The sequence below is a fragment of the Phyllobates terribilis genome, unplaced genomic scaffold (assembly GCF_046119375.1).
Source record: "Phyllobates terribilis strain yellow unplaced genomic scaffold, ASM4611937v1 Scaffold_500__1_contigs__length_1315687, whole genome shotgun sequence".
NCBI lineage: Eukaryota > Metazoa > Chordata > Amphibia > Anura > Dendrobatidae > Phyllobates > Phyllobates terribilis.
The window spans coordinates 601,991-615,410 of record NW_027363260.1 but is presented as its reverse complement, the minus strand read 5'-3'; the positions used below and the strand labels follow the sequence as shown (position 1 = coordinate 615,410).

At 45.6% G+C, this 13,420-nt stretch overlaps 1 protein-coding gene across 1 annotated transcript in view; it reads right to left on the bottom strand.

Moving 5' to 3' along the window:
* The window catches only part of LOC141230947 (uncharacterized), a 577,913-nt gene that overhangs the window by 542,378 nt on the left and 22,115 nt on the right, over window positions 1-13,420 (bottom strand). The gene's annotated exons all lie outside the window — the stretch shown is intronic.

The window sequence follows — 13,420 nt, the reverse complement described above, 5'->3', positions numbered from 1 at the left end:
TTTTTCCAAAGTTTACTGCTTCATTTTTTGTAATGGCAATTTGCATATACTCCTGAATGTCAAAGAGTGATCAGCTTAACAGCAATTACTGTACTTGCAAAGTCAATATTTGCCCAGAAAATGAACTTTAACCCCCAAAACACATTTCAACATCATTGCAGTCCTGCCTTAAAAGGAGCAGCTAACATCGTTTTAGTGATTGATCCATTAACACAGGTGTGAGTGTTGATGAGGACAGGGCTGGCGATCAATCAGTCATGATTAAGTAAGAATGACATCACTGGACACTTTAAAAGGAGGCTGGTTCTTGGTATCATTGTTTCTCTTCAGTTAACCATGGTTATCTCTAAAGAAACACGTGCAGCCATCATTGCACTGCACAAAAATGGCCTAACAGGGAAGAGTATCGCAGCTACAAAGATTGCACCTCAGTCAACAATCTATCGCATCATCAAGAACTTCAAGGAGAGAGCTTCCATTGTTGTCAAAAAGGCTCCAGGGCGCCCAAGAAAGACCAGCAAGCGCCAGGACCGTATTTTAAAACAGTTTCAGCTGCGGGATCGGACTACCAGCAGTGCCGAGCTTGCTCAGGAATGGCAGCAGGCTGGTGTGAGTGCTTCTGCATGCACTGTGAGGCGAAGACTCTTTGAGCAAGGGCTGGTTTCAAGGAGGGCAGCAAAGAAGCCACTTCTCTCCAGAAAAAACATCAGGGACCGACTGATATTCTGCAAAAGGTACAGGGAGTGGACTGCTGAGGACTGGGGCAAAGTCATTTTCTCTGATGAATCCCCTTTTCGATTGTTTGGGACATCTGGAAAACAGCTTATTCGGAGAAGAAGAGGTGAGCGCTACCACCAGTCTTGTCTCATGCCAACTGTAAAGCATCCTGAAACCATTCATGTGTGGGGTTGCTTCTCAGCCAAGGGAATCGGCTCACTCACAGTTTTGCCTAAAAACACAGCCATGAATAAAGAATGGTACCAGAATGTCCTCCAAGAGCAACTTCTCCCAACCGTCCAAGAGCAGTTTGGCGCCCAACAATGCCTTTTCCAGCATGATGGAGCACCTTGCCATAAAGCAAAGGTGATAACTAAATGGCTCATGGAACAAAACATAGAGATTTTGGGTCCATGGCCTGGAAACTCCCCAGATCTTAATCCCATTGAGAACTTGTGGTCAATCATCAAGAGACGGGTGGACAAACAAAAACCAACAAATTCTGGCAAAATGCAAGCATTGATTATGCAAGAATGGACTGCTATCAGTCAGGATTTGGTCCAAAAGTTGATTGAGAGCATGCCAGGGAGAATTACAGAGGTCTTGAAGAAGAAGGGGCAACCCTCAAATATTGACTTGTTGCATTAACTCATTCTAACTGTCAATATAACCTATTGGTACTCATAATATGATTGCAATTATATTTCTGTATGTGATATAAACATCAGACAAACACTAATAAAAACCAGAGGCCAGAAGATCATGTGAAAATATAATTTTGGTGTCATTCTCAATACTTTTGGCCATGACTGTATATGAATGTTTCCCATCTTCCCCGGACTGTAATCTTCCATCACGTTAGGTTTCATGTCTGAACAGAAAAAAGGCTTCTCCACTGTGTGAGTTCTCTGATATTTGGTTAAACTTGATTTCTCAGTAAAACATTTTCCACTTTCTGAACAGGAAAATGGCTTCTTCTGTGTGCGACTTCTCTGGTGATTAACAAAATTTGATTTCTGGTTAAAAAAAATTCCCACACTTGAAATAAAAAAAATCTATTCTCTGCTGTGTGAATGTTTTGATGTTTAAGAAAAGACTTTTCGAGGGAAAAACTATTTCCATATTCTGAACATGAAAATGATTTCTTTGCTTTAGGAGCAATTTGTTTTTTAATGCTTATTTTGTGACTTTGATTTTCCTTAGTAGTCGGTAATGAATCAGAAGACAGGATCTGTTTCAAATGATCAGATGACAGATCTTTGCTGTGAAGGGATGATGGTATATCTGGAGTAATGTCATTCACTTCAATTGTATCTTGTGTGATCTCAAAATCATCTGATTTAAAAATTGAAGATGTCAGCTGTTCCTCTGATCTCCTGGTACAGTCATCTGCCAAGAATAAAACCAATTATTATTTATGAATAACACATCCTTAAAATTTATAATGTTGAATATTTCTACTTAAACTCTCCGTAAAAATGTACTTTACGTAAAAGTATCATTATCTACCAAGAAAACATCACAGAAAAAATCAGCCTTACCAACACCAAATCAGATAACAAATGCATTAGCATTTTAGAGTTGGTTGGGTGTACTGGGGTGTCTGTCCATGTGGGGTGCACTTATATAGTGCTGGGCAGCCTTCCTGATGTAATAGTATGGACATCATCAGTATCCTAAGTCAGACACTGTGCATCAAACCTACCTGTGTGACTGGCGTCCTATTCAAGCTTCATCTGTGTGCATCTTTAATACTAGGCAACCATCCTCTCCATGAATTGGTATGATTGTGAGTGGTTGCTCCATCAGTATTTTGCACCTGCGCTGCCCCCACCTTTATCATGGGTGTCTGCGGCATCCTGCTAGTGCATTTGTTATATGATTTGTGTTGGTAAGGCTGTATCTTTTTCTGTGATTTTTTTTATTTTGCCCTATGTTAGCCATCATTATTCACCAAGACAATAACAGTTCACAGTCTAATAGAAAACCTCATAGGATGAACCAGTGGATCGTAGTGTTCAACTGTTTGTTCATTCTGCCTCCAAATATGGAATAAAAAGCCACCAAGCAATGTTATGTAGGCAAAAATAATATCAATAAAAACTTCTACTTATCTCACAAAAACCAAGTCCCCACTCAGGTCCATCATCTGTCAGTGGAAAAACAGAAGTTTCCACATCATTAGTGGTTCAAAGGCTTTTGAAAAGCAACATGGCTTCCATAAACCAATCCAGCAATATCCACTCTCCCAAAGTCAGATCTCCCCCTCGCTTCTGAGCCTTGCAGTGTGCTCAAAACACACTCAGCAACCATGTATTTGGCATTACTATAGTGAGAAGAACCCACTTAATTTACGGTGTGTGTCTCCTGGAACACAATCTGGACACTATGTGTTGGGTAATGAAATTATATATTTGTAATTTTCACTCTCCAACATCCAGTGTGTGCTAATTTCCAGAAAGTGACTGTGGAGTCAAAATAGTCACTACTCCTATAGATTATATCACTGAGGGTTATAATTTCCAAAATGTAGTCACTTTATGGGGATTTCTACTGCTCTGGTTTTCTGCAATTTGGTCACATTAGGGCTTCTGTAAATGGTGTGTCCCATCTCCTCTGGGATCTGCTCCTGCGACGTCTGCTTCTCTCACCTCCTTATTCATCCTGCAGACGGCATTGGTGATGGAGGAGACGATAGAACCAGAAGCTCTGGGCAGCGCAGGCTCTGTCCAGCCACTAAGATTAGGGTTGCTGGGACCTGTAGTACCATCCAGTCTGGCAGTGTGGGTGTGTGTGCTGTCCAGCTGGAGTAATCTGCTCCCTGCTTCAGCCAACTGGAAAGCACCGCACCCTACTAAAACTGGAAGCATATTGCTGGAAGCTGCCAGATACAGCCTTGTTCTCCTCTGGTTCAGTCCTATGTGCTCAGCTAACGGCTTTTCTCTGACCTCCATGTTCTGACCCGGCTATCTGACTATTCTTCTTGCCATCTCACACCACAGAACATTAGGTAACACTGTGGCCCAAGCTTAGGGGGTCTCTGTCTAAGTCCAAATACATGAAGAGGGGTTAAAGGATGATGAGCAAGGCAAACCCTGTGATCTGGAAAATGGAGTAGATAGCGCCAAGCCTGTTTGTGGTAGCCATCTTTTGAGCTGCCAGGTGACAACGAACAGTGTCCCCAATACATTGTGTCTGCACACTATCCCAGCAAAATCTGCATTCAAATAGCTAAATGCCGCTCCTTCCCTTTTTAACCTGCCATGTGCCCAGACAGTAGTGTACAACCATATATAGGGGATTGTCGGATTCAAGAGAAGTTAGAATATTATTTGTAAGGTCCATTTGTTTCCTATAATCCTTTGTGAAGAATTCAAAAGTTATCTATAATATAATCGGCTAAGAGTCCCTCTGTCCGAAGCCTCGATAGACTGCGCATGTGTGACGCGCAGTCTGGCTCCAGACAGAAGCAGGCATCCAGCCGTTACAGCAGGTAAGAGGAGGTGTATGGCGCCGGAGATCGCGGTATGTGTAGACACTGAACGCATACCGCGATCTCCGGCGCCATACTTGCATACTTACCTGACCAGGAGGAGCGTTGCGCCTCTAATCTGGCCGGAGACAGGGGGCGGAGTGAGGCGTCGGATCGGCGCGTGCACATAGCGCTATCCTTCGCCATTTTACTGAAGACACATTTACAGTGTGTCTTCAGCAAAAGGACGCCACTCTCCTCCCCCGGCCTACGGCAGAACAGGACGCTGCAGCGCTGGAGTACAGAGAAGAAAGGTGAGTATAACTGTTTATCTTTTTTGTTTGTGTGTACAGTGTGGAAGGGATGAGGGGGCCACACATATCAGGATTGTGGGGTGAGGGGACCATGCATATACCAGGATTGTGGGGTGAGGGGACCATGCATATACCAGGATTGTGGGGTGAGGGGACCATGCATATACCAGGATTGTGGAGTGAGGGGTACCACGTATACCAGGATTGGGGGTGAGGGGAGCCACGCATACTGGGATTGGGGGTGAGGGGAGCCACGCATACTGGGAATGGGGGTGAGGGGAGCCAAACATACCGGGACTGGGGGTGAGGGGAGCCACGCATACCGGGACTGGGGGTGAGGGGAGCCATGCATACCGCGATTGGGGATGAGGGGGGCCACGCATAACGCGATTGGGGATGAGGGGAGCCATGCATACCGCGATTGGGGATGAGGGGAGCCACGCATACCGCGATTGGGGATGAGGGGAGCCACGCATACCGCGATTGGGGATGAGGGGAGCCACGCATACCGCGATTGGGGATGAGGGGAGCCACGCATACCGCGATTGGGGGTGAGGGGGGCCACGCATACCGCGATTGGGGATGAGGGGGGCCACGCATACCGCGATTGGGGATGAGGGGAGCCAAGCATACCGCGATTGGGGATGAGGGGAGCCAAGCATACCGCGATTGGGGATGAGGGGAGCCAAGCATACCGCGATTGGGGATGGGGAGCCACGCATACCGCGATTGGGGATGAGGGATGGGGTACCACGCATACCTGGATTGGGGATGAGGGTGCCATGCATACCAGGATAAGATGGTGGGGGCAGCACAAATACCAGGAGGGGGGCAGCAAATACCACACATACCAGCATGGGAGACCATATACCAATAAAAATGCTCACCACCCGGGCGTAGAACGAGTTCAGTAGCTAGTCACCATATAAAGTGGCACACGTCAGATTTGAAAAATGGGCCCAGATAGGAACACAAAACTGGCTGCAGGAAGGGGTGAAATCAGACTATTTTGGGCACTAACTACTATAGTCAAAACTGTGAGTATAGACCATAACACATCTACTGAAATGATCAAACTCAACAGTCTCCATCAGTAAGTAGTGAGTAACTAGTGGTGAAACCTCTCTGGGGTAATTAGAGTATGGGGCTCGGTGGCTCTTGGCAATCTAAACTATCGTAAGGGACAATATTTTCTGTCAGATGAGTTTCAAGAAATATTGACATTTAAAGAGAACTTTTTATAATAGTGAAGAGATGAGGAGTCTTAAATTTAGCTTAAAGATACACCGGGTCACATGTGTAATGTTTTTTTTTGTGTAGTTTATCACAATTTGGTTTGAAATTAGTCGGTTTTAAAAGAAATTGAAAAGTCAGGATAAAGGGAAACTCTGTTGTTATTGTACAGAAATTCACACTTGGCCTCACTGCACATTTAATGTTGTCGATCATAAAAGTGAAGTTTGGCCAGAAAGACTGGACCTGGTCTTGTAGGGACCATATGAGCACATTCAGCAAAACAGAAGGGAGAAAGGTAGATTCATCCAATAAGATATCAGGGTTCTAGGAAGCCAACAGCATCATTACCCTCCACTTTCTCTTACAGGCCCATCATAATATTTTTTAAGTGATTTTCTGGCTTTGTGGTTTACAGATCTGGGCAGGTAACGTCTCCTAATCACAGTGAGTAGGTGGATCCTCCAGGTTGTAAGTTCTATGGAAAAGGGTTTCAATGCCCAAAATCATTTGAACAGTTTTGGGTGGAAGAGAATGTTGTGGTCTAGAGGCAAAATGGTGATCATATGATTGTGATACGGCCGGACTACACCACCGATAAAGCAGCCACAGCCGGTGACTGAGAAGAATCTGTAACTTCTCTGCATTTAGTGGTCACTACTCACCTGGGTAGTCACATGTAGGAATCTCCTCTTTACACCACTCATCACCCCTCACATATGCCTCTATAGTATTAATATGGGTGAGATCTTCACCCTGAAACAAATATTGTAAAAGTCACAGACAGATGGAGAAGTCACATCTATGATCAGCTCTAATTCTGTCATCTCCACCGTTCTCATTACACAAATAGAAAACACATAATACTGGTGGATAAAACAAGACTTGAACACAAGACCTTCACAGCCGTCTACACATCATAGGGGAGATCTCATGACACCTTCTCTCCATCTACCTGATGATCCTGAGGAACATTGGGATCTTCTTGTTTACAGTCCTGTGGAAGAAAAGAATGGGGACATCTGTCTGGTGTTGTCCTCTTACTGGATAGCTCTGGAAGAAACACATACAAGGACGGAATTTATTCTTTACATACAGATAATTATAGGCCGTGTGTATTTAGTCCTGTCTATTACCTGATGATGTGAGGAGCTGAGGAACCTCCATCATGACGTCTTTGTACAAATCTTTGTGTCCTTCTAAATACTCCCACTCCTCCATGGAGAAATAGACAGTGACATCCTGACATCTTATAGGAACCTGACACATACAATGATACAGTCATCCCCCCGATCCTTTCATAGCATTACTGTATAAAGTCCCAGCATTCGAAGCAGTGTCACCTCTCCAGTCAGCAGCTCAATCATCTCGTAGGTGAGTTCTACGATCTTCTGGTCATTGATATCCTCATGTATCAGGGGGTGAGGTGGAGCCCCTGTGATTGGGCTCAGGGGTCTTTCCCATCCCTCAGACACAGGGTCCTGACAGCGCTCACTAGAGGTCTTCACTAATATGTAATCCTGGTTATGGAAAGACATATAAATAAATCTCACTTCAGACATTTCCAGAGTCCTCACCTCTCCAGTTCTGTCCATCTGTTATTCCCATAGATAAAATTGATGTAATGTGGCGTCATCAGAATCTCTCACCTCTCCAGTAAGACGGAAGAGGATCTCTAGGGTGAGGTGTAATATCCTCTCTGCCATCTTGTCTCTATCCATATCCATCTTTGATGGGTCCATAAGGAAAATTCTCTTAAATAGAAGATCTTCACTGAGAGGATCTGATATTGTGTAATAATACAATTACTGGAGATAATAAGGGGAAACATATGAGGAGATTTATTATTTTACAGTATTTCGTTTTCTGCTTTACATCTAGTAATAAAACCTATATATTTTAGGCCACAGACAACAAGCAGTTTCTTCCTTGGAGTCTGTAGCTGAATACGTTTCTCAAAGACTCATCTTCCATAAAGCTAATTCTCGTCTCATTTACCGACACTGCAATCGGCATTAGCAATACTGCAGGAGATATTCATTACACGTGACATGAGAAATAACTACTTCATGAGGAGGACGACGTCATCTTCATCTTCTACTACGGCTCTACAAACATATTTAGTCAGAGTTCTTCACTGACTACATCTCCACCGGTCGTCTATATGAATGTTTCCCGTCTTCCCCGGACTGTAATCTTCTATCACGTTAGTTCTCATGTCTGATTCACACACAGAAGTTTGAGGCTTTGATACATGGTAAGTTTTTTAATATTAAGCAGAGTAGGACTATCCAGAATGGGTTCATTTTACCATGGTGGGATAGCTTTCATGCTATTTTTGATCAAAAACAGTGTTACTAGGAACCCTATTTTATTTAAATGCACGTTTGGTTTTTATTTATTTACAGCAGGGTTTATGATCATTTTTCTTCTTATAGTTTTTTTCTCATTTATGGCCATAGTAAACAAGCATTTATGTGCTGCATGGATACCAACTTAAACCAAGCTCAAATTCTGTGTTTTTTTAACGGGCACCATAGTGGCCCTGTGGGCTGCTGCTATGGATGATACACCCCTAACTATCCAACTATCATATGGTAAAAATCTCATAGGTCCTGTATTTATTAGTATCTGCACGAAGAATGGGGCTAAGTGAGTATTTATTAAAGGGAATCCACTCCCCAAGGCCAGCAAGCATCAGAATCTTCACTGAATAAAAAGCCATTTCTCAGCAAACAGACCTCTAATATGAGGCATAAAGGTATGTATAGATTCACATTTCTATCACCTGTATGCCAATATTAGAGGTCAGATAAGTTCCAGGGGGTGACAGATTCCCTTTCATCAGCCGTGGGGTAATCATAAAACCAGATATGTATCAAAGTATTCTAAGTTGGTTAATGGTTGTGTAGTCAATGGGAGGCATGTGTCACAGAGATGGCTGGTCTGTGTGATGTAACCCGGAGTGTTTCTCTAGGGCAGATAAGCACTAAGAGGATCGTTTGGTGCATCTGGGAGCCGGGTTACGGGCAGCTAGGAGAGAATGGACGTGTCCAGCTACCCCCCACATACCACACCTCTGGGTGTGGTTAACAGCCTATAAAATGGAGGCTGTTGTTTGGCACATGGTCTGTGTGTTTGGAGGGAGAAGGCCTCCTGTGTATGTTTGTCTTCAGACCAAGCCAGGACACTGGACGCTACCCCAGCTTGTGTGCCACACAGGCCTGGCTGAGCAGAGACCTGCTAAAGACATTTACTTTGTTTGCCTGATCTAAAGGCTATTTTCTTTTCTGTTTGGCTTCTGGGTTTATGAAGCAATAAACCCACATGAACTTTTAAAGGAACATGCCTCCTGTTTTCCTCCTGTCACACCCAAGTGAGTAAAACCTCCACAATTAGTGTTAGACTTGCGGGTAGCATTACCAGCAGAGACGTGTGACTGCTACAGGATGGACTGCATGCCCTGGGTGAAGTCTGTCGCAAGCCAGCAAGCATCGCCAGACGAAATGGAGGACCTGCTGAAACACCTGGTCCAGTCGCAGCAGCATCAACAGGAGACCAACAGGCTGTAGTTACAGCAGATCCAGCAGCACTAGCAGAAACAACGTCAGCAGATGCAGCTTCTGGCAACCGCCATCCAGGACAGGATGAGCGCTCCAACCCCAGGTCCGACTGAGGACTCCCATGTCCGGAAGGCGGTATGATGGGCTTTGCAGAAAATGACCCCGGGGGATGACGTTGAGACCTTCCTGATGGTGTTTCAAAGGGTGGCCGAGAGGGAGAAATTTCCACAAGAGCAGTGGGCAGAGGTATTGTCGCCATACTTGACTTGGAGAGCCCCAGAAGTACGCCTAGTAGGCGTACTATGATTTAGCTTTGCAGGATGCCAAAGAGTATGGCAAGCTAAAAAGTGAGATTCTCGCACGCTTGGGGTTGACAATGACTATCAGGGCACAGTGGGTTCGTATCACCAGAACAAACCACCTCTGTCCCAAATGTTTGACCTGCTGCACCTGGTCCACAAGTGGCTGCAGCCAGAGTCCTCAATGCCTGCGCAGATGGTAGAGTGGGTGGTGATGGACCGGTTTGTGCACTCCCTGCCGAGGCCCATACAGCCTTGGGTTGCCCAGGGTGATCCCCGGTATGCGGATTAACTGGTCGGACTGATCGAGAGATACCAGGGGGTTGAAGGTTCCTTGGGAAGGCAGCCCACTACATGCTGGAGTTCCCAACATGGGGTGCAGGCCCAAAAGGTGGTGGGACTTCCAAGGTCCAAATGGACGAGGGAGGTGGTGCCCAAGGTCCATACAGGTGATGTTGTTTGCTGGCGGTGCCACGGCCCAGGCCATATAGCCGCCCGTCATCCCCTGACCCTTGAGCCGATGGACTGCAGCATAGGACAACGTTGTTCATATTATGCTTATCCGGCCTGCAGGGTGAACTGTCCACCCAGCGAGGGGCCACAAGCATGTCACATGAAGGTGAACAGATGGGAAGTAACGGCACTGCTAGACTCCGGGAGCCTGGTGACCCCCTCCAAATTATCCCGGGGAAAAAAGTCGGCGTTCAGCGCATTCATGGTGATGCTAAAGACTACCCTACGGGCCAGAGTGGACATTGAAATGGCCCACGGTACAGAGTCCCACGAGGTCGGCGTCGTTCAGGACTTGTTGCACCCTATTATTATAGGCTGGGACTTTTGCTTGTTTTGGGATCTGTGGAGGAAGGGTTCTGAGTTCGCTGGCTCAGATAAGAAAAAAATTAACCCTAATGAGATATCACCACACCCAGAGTCAGACAGGTTTCCTTTTTGTGTCCTTGTGGGGGATGAGGAGGTAGTGCCCCCTGAGTCTGCAATTCCAGAGTTAGGGGTGACCAGCGAGAATTTTGGGTCAGCCCAACATAGGGACCTAACTCTGAAGGAAGCCTTTAATAATGTCACTATTATAAATGGGGTTGCACAGGAGTCAGGGACTGACACAAGGTTTCCCCATTTTATGATGAGTAAGGAGTTGTTGTACCGGGTCAAGAAAGTGAGGGAGGAGAGTGTGGAGCAGTTTATAGTGCCGGGCCCCTTTAGACGGAAGGTGTTGGACATGGCCCGTTCACATGTCTTGGGGGGACATCTGGGAGTGGTTAAAACGCAGGAACGGATCGTGCAAAGGTTCTATTGGTGAACACTGGACATAATTTCAAAAAACATCACAGTAAAAGATAATACCTTACCCACACCAGGTCAGATTGCCAATGCACTGCAGGATGCAGCAAGCCTGCATCATAAAGGCAGGGCCAGCACATGTGCAAAATACTGAAGCAGACAGCCACTCACTAACCTACCAAATTCATGGAGGGGGTGACTGTGTAGTATTATACATGCACACCGATGGAGTCTGCATAGGGCGGGTGCACAGTGCAAAAAAGATTAAAAATAGTGTATAAGATAAATACACCACATGATAAATACCCCACCAGGCCTCTTTAGTGTTGGCTGGGTGAATTGGGGCATATGTCTTGTGTGCTTGCATGTATATAGTGCTTGGCAGCCCGTCTGATCTAAGGCTATGTGCCCACGATACAGAAATGCTCAGGATTTTTTCCTGAGCGTTTCTGCATCTCCCTTGCAGAAAAAAATGCATGCGGATTGTACATGTCTTTTTCCTGCCAGGGACATGCGGAAGTGAAGCGTTCTTCACTTGCGTTTCCGCATGCGGGTTGACAAGCGCTTTCCAAGCAATTTTAGCATCACTTGGAAAGTGCTTGTCAACTTGGTCACACTATATAAATCCATGCAACCAGCATGGATTTATATAGTGTGACCTGAGAGAATGTAAAAAAATAAATCTATACTTACCCTCCGATGGCCTGCGCTGTCTTGCTTCGCTCGGTCCCGGCCGCCGGCAGTGGTAGACTGAAGGACCTGCCAACGTCAGCGTCGTGTGACCCGTCACATGACTCTGACATCAGAGCAGGTCCTTCATTCCATCGCTAAGTGCCGGGAAGCAAGGAGGAGTGCACTGCGGGCCGCCAGAAGGTAAGTATATATTTATTTTTTATTTTATTCTTCTTTTTTTACAGCTTTTTTAATGGTACCTGGGTGTGGAGGAGAGTCTCCTGTCCTCCACAACTGGGTACCATCCGCACATTAGAACGTGCCAATTACGCAAGTATAGATGCAGTCTTTCGGAATTGGCGCGTACTAATGCAAGTCAATTGCAGCGAAAACGCAGCGCTTCCGCAAAATAATTGGTAGTGCTGCGTTTTTTCCGCAATGATAATCCGCACCGGAAATTAAATTTGCGGATTATCATTGGGGAACATTGCTGCCCTTCTACATGCAAAAACGCTGCGGAAAAGCATTAAAAACGCATCGTGGGCACACAGCCTAATAGTATGGGCGTCATCAATAGGCTGCAAGCCAGACAATGTGCATCACACATATCTGTGTGACTGGCGCCCTATGCAGACTCCATCGGTGTGCATGTATAATACTACACAGCCACTCCCTCCATGAAATGGTAGGTTAGTGAGTGGCTGTCTGCATCAGTATTTGGCACATGTGCTGGCCCCGCCTTTATCATTGAGGCTTGCTGCATCCTGCAGTGCATTGGTAATCTGACCTGGTGTTGGTAAGGCATTATCTTTTAGGCTATGTGCCCACGATGCAGAAATGCTCTGGATTTTTTCCTGAGCGTTTCTGCATCTCCTTGGCAGAAAAAACGCATGCGGATTGTACGGAAGTGAAGCGTTCTTCACAAGCATTTCCGCATGCGGGTTGACAAGCGCTTTCCAAGCGATTTTAACATCACTTGGAAAGTGCTTGACAACTTGGTCACACTATATAAATCCATGCAACCGGCATGGATTTATATAGTGTGACCGAAAGAATGGTAAAAAATAAATATATACTTACCTTCTGATGGCCCCCGGTGTCTTTATCCGATGCGTCCTGGCTTGCCGGCAGCTCGCGGTAGACTAAAGGACCTGCCATCATCAGCGGTCGCGTGACCCCTCACATGACTAATTGACGTCATGGCAGGTCCTTTTCAGACCATCGTGAGCTGCCAGCAAGCCAAGACGCATCGCTAAGGACACCGGGGGCCATCAGAAGGTAAGTATAATGTATATTTTTTATTTTATTCTTTTTTTTACAGGTTCTATGGTACCCGGGTCCGGAGGAGAGTCTCCTCTTCTCCAAACCCGGGTACCATCCGCACATTGAAACGCATGGATTCCGCATCTGCAGATGCAATGATGCGGATTCCATGCGTTCCAATGTAAGTCAATGGCGGCGAACATGCCGCGCTTCCGCAAAATAATTGGTAGTGCTGCGGATTTTTCCGCAATGATAATCCGCAGCGGAAATTTCCGCAGCATGTGCACAGCACATGGGATTATCATTGGGGAACATGACAGACCTTCTACCAAGCGTTTAAGCGTTTCTGCAGCGGAATTGCCGCTGCGGAAAAGCTTAAAAAACGCATAGTGGGCATACAGCCTTACTGTGATGTTTTTTGAAATTATGTCCAATGTTCACCATTTTTAATGTTTAGTGTTAGGACTCGCAAGTATGAGGACCCTTGACGTTTGGGTTGCGAGCTTCTGTATTTTGGCCAAAATATCGACCAACACCTCATGTGGTGTATTTATCTTCTACACTATTTTTCATCTTTTTTGCACATTTTTT